Here is a 14197-nt window from a genome sequence, read left to right on the forward strand (position 1 = left end):
ACAAGTGACCGTTTGCCAGACGCGCATGGAGTCCCAATTCCGACAGTGTGAGCGCAAATTGGCTGAAAATGCGGCACCTTTGCGGTCAGCAGAATGCAGGCATTCACGCCCATTGTCAACAGGGGATTGATTTTACATTTTCATCCGGCCGCGAACACTCCTCGGAATGCGAGCCGAGCCTCTTTTGTTGGCCACTTCCTCGCCTCGCAACACTTGGCTGTGTTTCGGCCAAACGGCGCCTGCCTTCGGCGGGCGTATGCAACCCGCTGGGCAGCCTCCCCGAGCGGGTTGCATAACACGAAAAACCGCTCGGCTCATGGATTTTCGATGTCCGATGCGACAGCCGTTTCCTTCCGCTTGTTGACATAGCCTCTTTATTATTACCATTATTTTTTCGCCCTCCTACAAGGCAATATTCGGGTCTGGTGAAAAAATCGCTGACCATAACACGGTGAGCATTGGATGGGCAACAAAAAAGTTATCCAATTTGTGGCCGGGGCCTCGTTTTGAATCAGGGCTTTTGAGCCATCTCGACAGTTTTCTTCTCCTGGTTTCTGTTTTCGTGATGACGCGATTTTTCACTGGGTCGAGCTTGAAATAGCGTCCATAAACTTGTTTCTGTGCACAAACTAAACACCCTTAGCACACATATCAGAGAGAAAATAACCAATTTGTTCGTCTTGTGAGTGGTGTGCATTGCAATAATAAACGAGGGAGGCAATCTACCGTGCGCAAGAGCAACAGTTAATGAGAGTCATTTTTCTTGCCGATAATGGCCATTGCCGCGTGGCTTTATTTCTAAACGACCGAACAAACAATTCGCTTCGCCCGTGCGCTGAAGAAAATGCCAATGAAACTTTCATCGTTACACACAACGGTCCCAAGGGCAGTATGTTGCCTTTGTGTATGCACGGTTATAGTAACTAACTCTTAAGTTCTGCCCCGGCTCGAATAATGAAGCCCATTGTTCTCTGCCGGAGCAAAAGTGCATACGAAAAAAACACAAGGTCTGCTGTTTGTGCAGGGCAACTTTTAATTATTAGCCGGCCGGCTGGCCTGCAAACAAGCGGCCGACCGAGTTTTTGCCCTCAGCCCGAAAGGCCGACTAATTTGGCAAAGAGACTAATGAGAGGGAAGGAGACCGACTCTTGCTTTCTCATTCTTTCACAAAAATCTCGCGTTCATTTCACAGATTAGTCGGCTGAGCGTGGGAAGCGCTCCATGTGCTGTGAAAAAGAAACCGTTCGTGCAAATGCGGCGACCGTGATGAACGCTTTTTCCCCTCGGTGTGGTTGATATTAATTTTGATGACCGGTCCATTTAATCTCAGTGAAAAACTCGCCACTCGACTGGCTGATGCGATTCGCACGGTTCCCAACATACGTATATATATATATCGCTGCTGGAAAAGCCTTTCGCTGTAATTAATTTTTCTGGAATGTAACGTGCGCGAGCAGGCCAATTTCGCGTACACCCATTTCACATAGCTATGCTCGGTTGGAGAGATTCATTAATTCGTGAATGGACCATTCAGTTTATATTAAATAAGGACAATCTTCAAACGCGATGCTACCTCTAATAATTCATTTTCTCCCTTTTTCAACGCCCCTTTCGCAATATTTCACATTCAGAGTCTCACATTTTCTCGCTTTCCAAGAAGAGTTATATTTCAAGGAGTCAAGGATCTGGTTCTCATAAATCAGCTCGCCTCCTCCTCTGCGCGATTCCTTCATTAGAATAGTTTGCTTTGTGCCCGATGCACGCACCGTTGCACAAATGAATTTCCAACGCCTCAGGTGCGGCAAAATCTGGAAGCGGTACATACATCAATCGCCAGCTCAGGGGATCTCATTAAAACGCATACTTTGGAGATGATCCATGCCGTCACTTCTTTCATCGTCTAAAACTGCATGTGTGCGCAAGCACAAAACGCCTTCGTGCATGTACGCGCATTGTTCTTCGTGCTCTATTTTCCCGAATGAATGGTGGGACGAGAAGAAGCTGCCGCGAATCACCAACCGACATCAAAGCACGAAACCTTTCTTGTCGCTTTCCACTCGACCCCGCTCGTTGATAAGTGACTTTTAACTTGGGAGCAACAATCGTGAGTTTGAAGTTTGCCTATCCATGTCAGAGAACGAGTAACTGTCTTTTTTGTCGGCTTCTCGCTCAAACCTTGATATCGATATCAAGTTCTGTACTCCTAGGAAAGGATTTTTACGTCGGGCCAAAGACTCTATGCCGTCGACTTTTCGAGAGATAAAATCAAGCCTTGAAAATTGTTTTTTCAATTTTAGTGTGCATACAATGGCCCTGTTTTAATAAATGCACTCATTTTAATTTTAAAGCTTTCTATTCAAACTTTGACGTCATTCTCACAATTGCCTTACCTTCATTTTGGGTAAATGTGGTTTGGGAACTGCAAATTAAAATTAATTAGCATTTTGGAATAAAACTGATTCGTAATTTAATGTTTTTGATATTCTGGGTTGGCTTGTTAGATGCGAAAGAGGGGTGCAAATGCTGCCGAGCATCAGTAAGTGATACCGTTTCTTGCAGCTCCCACTCAAGCCTGCTCGTGCCGACTTTTTACTTTGGAGCAACAACCGCGGTCGGCAAACTGCACTTTGAGCAAAGTTTTTCAGTGTGTTTGCACGCGACTGGCCCTGATAATGCTGTTTGCCTGCATAATCTGCCACCGCTCAACTCCCCCAGGTGAGTCTCCAGTTGTGTGTGAGTGTGTGTGGCAGACGCAAAGGAAACCAGCTCAAAGTAGTTGGCTGGCTCGCGGTTGCGAAATTTTCCGCCGCCGTCGTCGCAGCGCTCGCTCTATAAACAAACCGCTATGAAACTGCCGAGTCGTCGTCGGTCGGCCAGCTAAGTAAAAATGCAATTAAACCCACTGCCTGGTGTTTGTATGTATACTCAGTTTTATTGTTCGAGTCGAGCCCGCCGCTGGAAATAAAAGTGAGTGATCGTCTTCTACGATGAAAGGGTGAAAACGCTTTCGTTATAGACTTTTGGTTTTGTAGCGCTCTCTCGTTTCGGTTTTGCAGATGTCTCGTTTACACGGCATGGAAAAGATTGTTTTAAATGTTTAAATATAGACGAGACCTTGCGCTTTGGGACAGATTTTTCATGATAAATGGAATATATCTAAAACTAGTCCTGGTTTAATGGAATAAGATGCAGTCAAATCTTGTTTGCTTTAAATAATATTGCCTAAGTTTTCCCAACGTGCCACACTTTCAAATTACTTACTCTCTAACCTTTACTTATATTCTCCCTAGGCCAAAACTTTTAGGCTGTTCAGGTGAAATGTGCTGAAAAATGACTTGTGCTGCTTCTTATTTTTCTTCGAGTCAGGTAAACCGCGGGGCCACATTTTTCTCCTCCAATTTTTCCAGCGTGCGCCTCTCCCTCTTGGCAAATATTTTCTCAAGGATCCCCTCCGCCTCTTTCTCTTTTATTCTGCAGCAGCAGCAGCAGTGTCTTGCCTGCTCTTCATCAGCGCGCGGCCAGGTATGCAAAATCGATGGCACACGGCCTCTGCATTTATGACTTAATGGCCCAAGTTTGGCAGACGAAAATCGCAACGTCCGTCATTTATAACGAGATGCAGTCAACGTATATGAACGCCACCAAAGGCGGAGAACAATCGACACGATTTTATGATTGATCGCAAGACTCGAGTGGGCATGGACAATTTTATGGCTCGTAAATCCACAGAATTTTTGCTATCCATTGTCCTCTTTGGCGTTCTGGTTATTATGGTAATCCAACCATATTCTTGCAAGCATATAAGGGTGATAAAAATACACCAGACTGAGGGTATTCTGAGTGACGTCGCCGACCAAGCAAGTGATTTATAAAAGCTGAACATAGAAAGATAGAATGATTATTTCCTTTACATACATATATGAAGAGACTAAAGAGTGGAAAACAAACATTCGCACCAAAATTTTCGATTCCAGAATTGATTGTGAACTGTGATAGCCAATTAAAAGACAATTATGTTTTTTCTTTCAAATAAAACTGACGAATTCAATATGTAATTATGGCTAACTAGCTATTATAATTTTTCAATTAAGTGTCCAATATTACTCCAGTGCGAGTGACGATTGTAATAAACCTATTTATTGACTCATATCTTTCATGTCGCGAAAGTAGGTACGAGAAGTGAACAATGTGTAAAAAGTAATCATCAAAAAAAACTAGCTAGGAATGTAAATTATTGAATTTCATGACGTGTTTGCTCTTTCAATTCGTGTTATTTCTTTTGAGGTACTCGATGACGATTTGATTATTGATCTAAGCACATTTCCTTCCTTCAATGTGGAAGTGTTCTGCTCGCACCGTTCTCATTTACCGCTCTTAATTAGAGTTTGGTAGGCGGGAAACACTTGAAACGCTCTTGGGACCAATTATGCACAATCAAACGCACACTTTCCATTCATTGCAAGATTTCAATCTGGAGCACCAAACTTTGGCCAGAGGAACTTGTTGTCAGCGACGACGCTCTCACGCGCAGTGCCATTTCGTATTCTGGACCGAACAGTGCGTTTTGATCTTTTATTCATAAGTTGACTCTTTGTTGAATAATTTTGCTGCTCAGAGGCAGTAAGTGAAAATATAAGAAAACTGCTGCTGGAAAATTGAAAGTCGTTTATGCTGAGTGTCTGCTGCGAAACCTTTTGTTCCTGCCTTTTGCGCATTTCCGCCCAGAAGAAATTTGTATTGATATGGACAGAGTGTCGTGTATTTGCAATGGCTTGAAATTTTTCAACAGTTGTAAAGCATGATATTATTCCAGATGACGCAACGCTGCAAAAGCTCTCCAAGACTTGCGTGCTCAGCGCCCAAGAATTCGCAACGCACAAGAAAACCTCGGGGGCAGGAAGCAGGCACTCAGGTGCGCGCAGAGAAGTGCACAAAGGCGCAACCTTGCTCTTGACGGGCAGCCGCGCTGCCCCAAGACACACCGACAATTAAATTCTCGCTATTGGCGTAATCGCAGCAGCGAGCGGCTGAAGACGGGCGGGCGGGCGGACGCGGCAACTTAATCAACAACTAGAGGGGCTGCTCAGTTTTGAGCAACTCGTCAGCGAAATCGCCCGCGGCCCACTGGCTCAGCTGCCGGAGCTGTGTACACATTTCGCCAACAATGACAACCGAACCGCATCTCAGCGGCGAGTGGGAGACGTATGTGCTGTGTATTATTATGACGTCACCACATAATACACGGAGCAGTTTGGTGCTATTTCGAGAGAGCGTTGCTTGTGTATTGCCGCCCCGCGCGAGCGACCCACCAAGCGAGGTCTGCTGCTGGAATTTGTGTACCGAGTGGGAAGCCTCAATTGGTCCTAATACTACAATCCAGCCTCATTCAGACGGAGCAAAATTTATTTCATGTTGTGAAACTAAGCAAAAAACGACGTTTTCAAAATCTGGTCCGTGATAGCATCTGAACACACAAAAAAAGAAAAATTTATTCTAAGGATTTTAAAAAATTATTTCTTACACTATATATACTAGGTGTAAATTTAAATTACAGTGAATATAAATAAGTATTAGTGTTTTTCCATCTTGCTATTATTTAAATCAATTGTTAGAGCTATTTCTATTTAAATTATTTAAGTAAAAAATAGTTTTTCTGGTCTGCTTCATTCTGTTACCTGTTTCAAAGACGGGGTTGAAAACTTTGCTTTCTTCAAGCCGATTGCGGCGACCCTTGCCGAGTTTGCGGGCTCACGGCCAGACGCGAATCCGCGCGCGCGAGGCACCGTCGGTCCTTCCTTCCGGTTCTGCTCCGCGTCAAAACGTTCGACTTGTGGTGTGATGTCGTCTCTTTTACCCTAGTTTCACCGCCAAGTAGTTCACAGATATAAAAAAACACGCGTATGATATACTTTGTTGTCGGCACTGATTGAAACTGCCTGACGGATTTCTGCAGAGAATCACCCTTGAGGGGCGCTAAAAGATAACAGGCATTCGCACTGCCACAAAGGGATGTGCTAAAACAAAAAGGTGCAAATTTTCTTTGCAAGCTCACCGCGGTCTTCTATTTATCTGGAAATAATTTCAGCAGCAGGAGTGTTTGTTTCTTGACTCGAGACTGACAGAGTGATTGACTCCAGTGTTGACTTGTTCGGATTGCGTAATGTTGCCATTCGATGTTTTGAATAACTACACACAAACGTGGAGAGGAAAATGTAAATATTTTTACAACTTTTCATATTTCCGCGTTACCTCCAGAAATGTGGTTAAATTTTTTCAAAAGTCATAACTCTTCGAGACTTTTCAGCAACAAGAGCGACGGCAGGCGAAGTGGATTTTCTGCTCCAGATGATTCCGGCTAAATGCCCTATTTATCAACTTTCACGAGAGCCTCATTCCTACGTCTGCATACTTGTTTGAAGTAACAAGCCAACCGCCGCTGCGGCGCACAGAGTTTAAATTTGCAGCACGGCTTACCATTTTCTGGTTGAACTAACACTCCAAATGGACTCTGGCTGCCAAAATTTCTGCTCGCTCACCAAGCCAAAATCACACATGCAAAACGCAAACTGCTCGAAACGCGGCTGGTGAAACTGAAAACAAATCACACGGCCCATGTGCCGATACGTTTACAGTCCGGAAGGAGTACAAATTGAATATTTCCGTTCGATTCGGTGTTAGAGCGTTTTATTTTTCATCCACGGTTGGCACATTCCTCCCAGCGGAAATTATGAATAAAAGAGTATCATGCGCGCACGTTCTTTATTTGCAGCGCAGGGCCTTGTTTCCATTGTCGGTCGGGTGCTTCATTAAAATTAATTAAATGTTTACATTAATTAGGTGTGCTCACGGCAAGTTTTTACGACCCACTTGCGCCGTGCAAACCGATTCTAATTAATAAATTACCCTAAAAAATTTAATACCGGATAAAGCACTCGACTTGAGTTATAGGGACGTGAAAAGTTTTCATTTTGCGACATTTGGTAATTTATTAGAATGCAAAATTATTTTTAAAACTGAATATATTTTTGGTTAGATTAGTAAGGAAACTAAAAACAGTTAATCCTAGATTTTTCTATTAGACAAATTGTAAAGTGCTGAATAGCCTCAAATAGTATAAATTACTGAACTCTGCTCTTGGATTGTGACACCGCAAGCAGAATCTGATTTAAAATGTTTGCTCATTTCCATTTTAATTCCTCGGTGTAAATTATTCTTAGGAATATTAAATAGGCTATTTTTCACATCCCCAAGCCACACAGTTTCCCTTTTGCCCTCACAATTCACAATCTTTATCTCTGAAAGACAACACTCCTCAGCGCGGCTGCTGCTACATTTCCAAAAGATAATTCGCGCGGCAAAATACACAGAATTATAACAGCCGACCGAAACTTGCTTGCATTCCATTCGCCGTGGCAGATTCTCCCTGTAGCGGACTAAACACATACAAGAAGGCCCTCTTCAAATTAAAACTCCGGCTGCGCAAATGTAACTGGAAATAACCGTGCTCGGGCGAGTTGTTGTTTGAATTAGAGATTTGCCTCTTGCAGATCGCTTTTAAGAGAAACCAGTCGACCGCTGGCGGACTGGGTAATGAGAAACCTCCGGCGATTCTTTCGAAGGAGATGCACGGCAACTTAGTTTTTCGCTATATAGCTGTGGCACAAGTTCAACAGGCTGAATCCAAGCGTGTTTGATTTCAAAATCGAGGGCTTATTCATAAATACAAAGCGAGCTATCTGGTGCTCTGATTTAGTTGATTTGATTTGGAAATTTTATCTGCTTATACTAACTAATTTTTTGACTTTCAATCTTTAGTCTTAATATGAGGGAGAAAAGGAATATTTAGAAATACTTTCATGCGCTGCGTCTGAACATGCTAACACTATGAAACACTTGCTCATATATTTTACAGTGTATATATGAAATATATATTAATTGAGGAGCTAAATTGAATTGAGACATCGCTTTCGTACCAATGCTCTATGTCAACTGGTTTGAGTCGTGAAAACGATGCGTATCTAGATTGCAGTGCATTTTTTGGGCCTCTCAGGAAAAAAGGGCATTTCTCCTTTGGCTGTTTGAAGCGATGCCAACTTTTTTACGAGTTGTGGCTTTCAGTTCCTCTCCCCTTTTTGCTATCTTCATCAGGGAGGAAATGAATGAGAATGCAGCGGTAGCTAAATGGAATCACAAGTTTAATTGAACGCTCCAGCTCCATTGTGTATTTATATCTTTAATCTCTCCGTCTCTCTGCTCCAGTTGTTGCAATGCGGGTTGCATTCATTTTTACCCCCTTTAAAGCTGCTGACACTACTGCACGGGCAAAGAAAGCACGGTGAGAAAAAGAGAATGTCAGTGTGGCTTGACATGGCGTTGTTTATACTTGAAGATTTCCCCTGTGGGGGACTGAGCAAATTAATTTTTGTACACGCTAACACCGCATTTCCAGAAATTCTGGTTCATTTTTTATTTATAAATCCGAAATAATGAACAGACCGCGGGTATGTTCTCCGAATTTTTTCATTCCTTTGTGCTCGCATGTCGGCGGGGTACGTTCATTCGCAAATTCGTTCATTTTTGCAATTCAAATAGACTGCTTTCACGCTTCTTACAATGCGGCATGTGGATGCCAGGATTCGGCCATTAAGTGCTGACTCATGCTACGCGTGCATTAACTATTTTGCGTAGGATTAGCGCTATGCTATCGTTGTCCCTGTTTCGTTTATTTTGATTTGTCAGTTTGACGCCACTGGCATTTTTAATTTGTCGTGTCGCTGCCATTGTATTTGCGTGTAAGAGAAAATATCCAATAAGATTTTTATTTCATCGAACATTGAAACGGGGGCAAGGAAGATTAAATTCGTTGAGATTTTAAATGATTCAATTCAATAAAAATTAATTATTAAAGGAAAGACTGACGGAATAGTTCCAGGGTAATGCATAGATGAATAAATTCATATCATTATTTATTCAAATCCAAATACGGATGTTGATGGGCAAACAGTTTGATCTGCTTTCGTTAACAGCAGTCAGATGATCAGATTCCCAGCCTTCACCCCGAACGCGATCTCCTTTTCTCCTTCCGCTTGAGCACAATTTGCATTTGGGCTCGCGCTCGGGCGAGAGCAGATGAAGGAGTCAACACACCCTTCTCGCACACACACACACACACACACGCTCTTGAGGCATAACAGGGAAGGAGATAATACTATAAATATTTGGACATCCAGTTTACATCCTGTACGCCCTCCCTTGGCCCCTCTCTTTCTTTCCCTCGGCGAGACTTCTGCTAAAATAACCGGCGCACCGTTTCGCCGGCCGAGCCTGTTTCTTCCTCCGGCGGACGAATTCGACACGCCTCCGCGGAATCCGCCTGCTGGAATGCAAATCAGCTAGCTGGAATCGAACCAAATGAGATGAATGCAGATTTATTTCATCTGCTGACTGCCTCTGGAGAGAGAAAAATCTCGCCAAGCAGCGCGGCTAATTCCGTTCTCCAGGCCGCGTCCGTGCGTGGGAGGTAGGGAGGCTAATTTATCCGATTTGCTTTGAAATCTGCTGAGCAACAATTTCTCTTCTGTCTGCGAGTATTCCGATTGGGGAAATAAAACGGCGCCGACTGCTTACTCAGTTACAAGCAGGCGAAGACGAATTGAATTTCGGGAGAAACGTTGCCGAGGAAAATTGCCTATTTGTAAATCGATCTGGGGTGTTACGAGTGATTCCCGAGCTACTAAGATTTTTTTCGTGGAATCCCACTGAGGGTTTAAATACGTCCGATTTTCTTAATACGCATTTTGCTTTTTTCCTGCCAGTTCTAAATCAGCAGCCCGATAGAGAGGAATGAGAAAATTAAAATGTGTTTCCTCATGACTTGGAATATGAGCTATCTTTCGGTTAGTCAGTCCCTTCATCTGGCTGTGTTTGCATTAGTTTTACGACCCTCATTTTTCGCCGATGCCAACTCATCTGGCAAAACGCGTCAATCACCATTTCAAATGAACTGTTTGCTTTGGAACCCGACGCATAAAAGCGATAAATCCAACAAGCTTATTATGCCCCGGGGAATTTTTCGCAGACGATGGAACTTAGCAAAATCAAAAGGTCTTGAGCGAAACAAGAAATTGGCGATTTGTGTCGCCATTACCGCTGGCGGGCTGCTGGGGAGTTAGCTGCCATGCCACGTCGCCTCCGCACCAATCGACGCGCTCCCCAGGCTATCAGATTGACACCCGCTACCCGCTTTGCGTTTGATCCGATCAGGAAAAAATGTCGCTCTGCTAAAATAAACAAATAGACTTGAGAGCTGAGTCGGCCTTGTCGCGCGTGCCGGATTTCCAAATATTTGGACACTGATATACCGATATCCATTGTCCATGTTTTTCCTCGTGATTTTGTTTTATCACACTCTATGACAAGTGCAAATCGTTTTTTGATAAACAAATTGTTTGATCGTTCTCAATTTATTTTCTAGACAAAATCGACAGCTACGGGGCACACATAATCCTTGTTTCGATAGCATAAAGTTGATCCCTTGAGGATTGAATAAAAGCTGAATTGAACCCAGCCAGTTAATGCTCAATGAAAATTTTCCAGTTAGCTCTTTTGTTTGGGTGCTTGGTGAGCACTGTCTCGCTGCAAAAATAGTTTATCTTGAATCAAGGAATTTCTCCTTACCTAAGTATGCCTCGTTTTCGACAGGATTAGATATCAGCCAGGAAACTGCAGATTTTCGAGAAGATTGGAAAAATTATTTTTCCTCCGTTTAAAAAAATGATAAGATTTTTTGTACTTTCAGGTTGTACCAGGCTTGTTAGTCCGCAACCCTTTTGCAGTGTGGAAGGCAATGACCAAAATGCTTTTTAGTTGTTAAAGAACGTAACTCAAATGACCGCTCACCAAAAATCAAATCATTTTTAAATTGTTCCACAATAAAGCATAGCGTTAAATACAAATTACAGATACAGCAGGTCTACGGTCTTAGTTTGAATTTGATTGACAGCTCAATCTCGAAGCCATCAACGACCTGATTCACTGACAGTGAGGTATAATTATATCAAACAAAGTCCTTAGCAAAGATCTCGAAACGTAATTACAGTTGATTGTAAATAAGCAAACACGGCAAAGTTGGCCCAAGTTTGGCATTAATTGCTGTACCCGCCAAACTCGACGCAACTTGTGTAACGGTATAGTTTCTTGACTTGAGTATAAGCTCACACATACGTACACGTAAATATGACTGTCAGATGTGGTTTTGATCCCACTGTTGCGGCGAGGGCGAAATGCAAACAAAACAAGCAAGATTCGGATAAGCACGCGGCTGATGAAACAGTAAAATTTTTAATGATGCTGCTCGCGCTCGACGCGCTTGATGAATCTTAAAATTGTGTATGCGTGTGAAGAATTGCACGGCGCGTATACACGGCTCTCATCAGAACAAGCATGCGGCTTGTGTGTGTGTTTTGTAATTTAACAGCAGAGCAGCAGCATCATCATCTCGCCTCGTAAAATTGCAACCGCCGAAAATTCGCTCCGACCGCAACATTTGCATGCCTGGCGCAGGTCGGTCGGATTAATTCTTAATGAGCAGATGCAAAACGCTGAGCGGGAGGAGTTAGCCGGTTTTTTTGTCCGGAAATTAGAATAAACCGTCGACCTATTGAATTTTCATATCAGTATGAACGTGCGCGTTATGAATTTTGCAAATAAAGAAGATTAAAAAGCGGCATGCTAATCAGCCGGCTTATCGCGTTGCTTATTTATACGACTGCTGGCGCCGGTAGCGGGATGTGTGTTGTATCAGTTAATAGTAATGGGCATACACGCGCGAATTCATTCCTCCAGAGCGACGGAGAATGGGTGCGGAAATTAAATTCCATCTGCAGTCGATGAAATAATAATTATTATACTACATAACACATCTGATCTGCAGACTATTCATGAATAAATGGAACGAGATCGATGAACCGGCGAGAGCTGAGCTCAGCGACACCAGGGTCGTGAAAAGCGTAATTCAAATAATCAGTTGAACCACCTAACAGATTAACTAACAACTACTGCATGTTTCAAATTAGCTTGAATTTAAAATATCTTTGAAATGCTGTTCCTGTTGGAATATATTCCTTTAAAAATCATTAGATCATCTGATTCAGTTAATTAAGTTAAGTCTTAATTTGAATAAAAATGATATAAACTGTTGAATAATTTCTGTTTTTTGTTCATTTTTTCTAAACTTTTGCTATGGAATCCGTAACGAATCAAATCACCTTAAAAGGTAACAAAATTAAAACACCTCTCTAAGCACAAAAATAAAACTCTCACTGCCCTGCCATTGACTTTTCACATCCCTAACTAAACTGAGAGAGATCCCGATTTGCAAAATGGGTCTCACGTAGATTTTATTTTATCGCTTTTCACAGAGGGCGTTTTGATTTTACGACTTCTTATTTGCATCTCTTTCCAATGCAGTCACGCTGAATTGATATATTCGCATATATTCATATTCACAACGAAAATTAGGTTTGCTGTTTTCATGCATGTAATTGTCAGTTATTCTATTACCATAACATGTTCTTCCGAGTCCGAACCGTAAATAAAAATACTTTTATGTATAAGAAAAAGCATGTAATGAAAAAAGGTGGAGTAAACTATGGCTCAAACAACAGAATCAATTGACATAAAATTTCGCCCATGAGGATTGGCCTCTGCTTGCGTAATGCACAGAGCTAAAGCACTATTTTTATTATTGTTATCGAATTATATGATCGACGTAATGACCACCAAACAGTATTTGACCCGATCATATTTTTATGAACAGTGTTCTCAGAAATCCTCGCGTGTATATCAGTTGTTTGCTTATACAAATTGATGGAAAACGCGAATTGAAGGTCAAGAATTAATTCATGCAATACACAAAACAAACTAAATAGGACACTTCAATTTACTAGTTGTAATAGGATGATCAGCCCCAATTTAAATTTTTGCATCTTCTATAATACTTTTTTTTCATGGATGATTAGTAAATAACCATTTTCAGACCTTTTAAGCATAGGAAAATAATTTAATGTTGCGGTTCACCTACAAACTCATTTATTAACAACGCAAGCTCACAATAAAAAAGCCCTCTGCGTCGATTTCGCAATATACCCCACAGCCACCCACCTTGAATTACACGGAGAGGGTTAGTGTAGTTTCTCAACAAGAATTACCGGGAGCACCGTATCTTTAAGCTCGGCATGTCCCGAAATGCAATAAAAAGTTCCAGCGCGTGCGGCAAGAGGAGGTTCCGTATGCCTGCACGCCCGATCGGCCAGGACGCACCTTCGCCAAAGGGCTGCGGCTCGTCACGCAAAATTAAATCCCGACGTTTCACCAAATAGGCTTCTAAGTTCAGTGGAATAGGTGGCAAAAAATTGTGACGCACGGCTACCAAATAATGTGTGTTGTTGCAGGCAGCTTGATATAGCAATGCGCGCGTTTGCGAGGTTTCCTTGCACGCAATCAATACCCATATAATTACAGGCGACGGCGCTTGAACGTCTTAATTAGTCGGTGTCTTGTTACCGCCCTCACGATTATGTTAAAATTTGGTGTCAGCATCGTGTTATATATATATAATGATTTGCCTGATCATTATAGCAGGAAACTTTGTTCAGACAGCAATAATTGGAATATCATAACGGCAAATGTTCTTGGCGCAATTTATTCAGCAGTGTTAACAAGAACACAAAACCACCTTTAAAATTTGTGTCAATATATTCTAGGAAATTAGTTAGAAAACTACAGACCTGTGTAGTAGTACATAGTTTCTGTCGCGAGTGTCTATAGGACCTAAATCTAAACGATCATTAAAAAGTTCAATTGTAAAAATGGAATTGAATTAACATTAAATTAATCTAAAAAAATGCGCAATGCTGGAAATCGTTGAATGGATCGCTAAACAACTGTTTAAGTTTCCAAGCTTGATTTGCTCGCAGTTTTTTTAATAATCGAAATATTTTCAATTGCTTAAGTTCATATAATGAACCTTAAAATCCGTAGTGTTTTAAATTGTCGATGCTGACAAAAGAACTTCACCTTAGTACGTGTGCGCAAAGATTGAGATTGTAACTAAAGCTATATCGCATTTTTGCATTTAATTATATTTCATCATCATCATCATTGTGTAAGAAGTATTCAGGTTAAATGGTTGAAAAGA

The 14197-nt window shown here is 41.9% G+C and overlaps 1 protein-coding gene and 1 long non-coding RNA gene across 11 annotated transcripts in view; one reads left to right on the plus strand and one right to left on the minus strand.

Annotated features, from left to right (window-relative positions):
• The window catches only part of LOC135940378 (voltage-dependent T-type calcium channel subunit alpha-1G-like), a 116956-nt gene that overhangs the window by 101535 nt on the left and 1224 nt on the right, over positions 1-14197 (minus strand). The window lies entirely within an intron of this gene.
• LOC135939828 (uncharacterized) lies at positions 5654-6988 on the plus strand. 2 transcript variants are annotated; one of them, XR_010574780.1, is made up of 3 exons: positions 5654-6027; positions 6086-6212; positions 6305-6988. It is a non-coding gene; the product is annotated as an uncharacterized LOC135939828 (long non-coding RNA). The 2 variants fall into 2 exon arrangements; XR_010574781.1 differs by having other exon boundaries at positions 6089-6212.

This window comes from Cloeon dipterum, chromosome 3 (assembly GCF_949628265.1).
Source record: "Cloeon dipterum chromosome 3, ieCloDipt1.1, whole genome shotgun sequence".
Taxonomy (NCBI): Eukaryota; Metazoa; Arthropoda; class Insecta; order Ephemeroptera; family Baetidae; genus Cloeon; species Cloeon dipterum.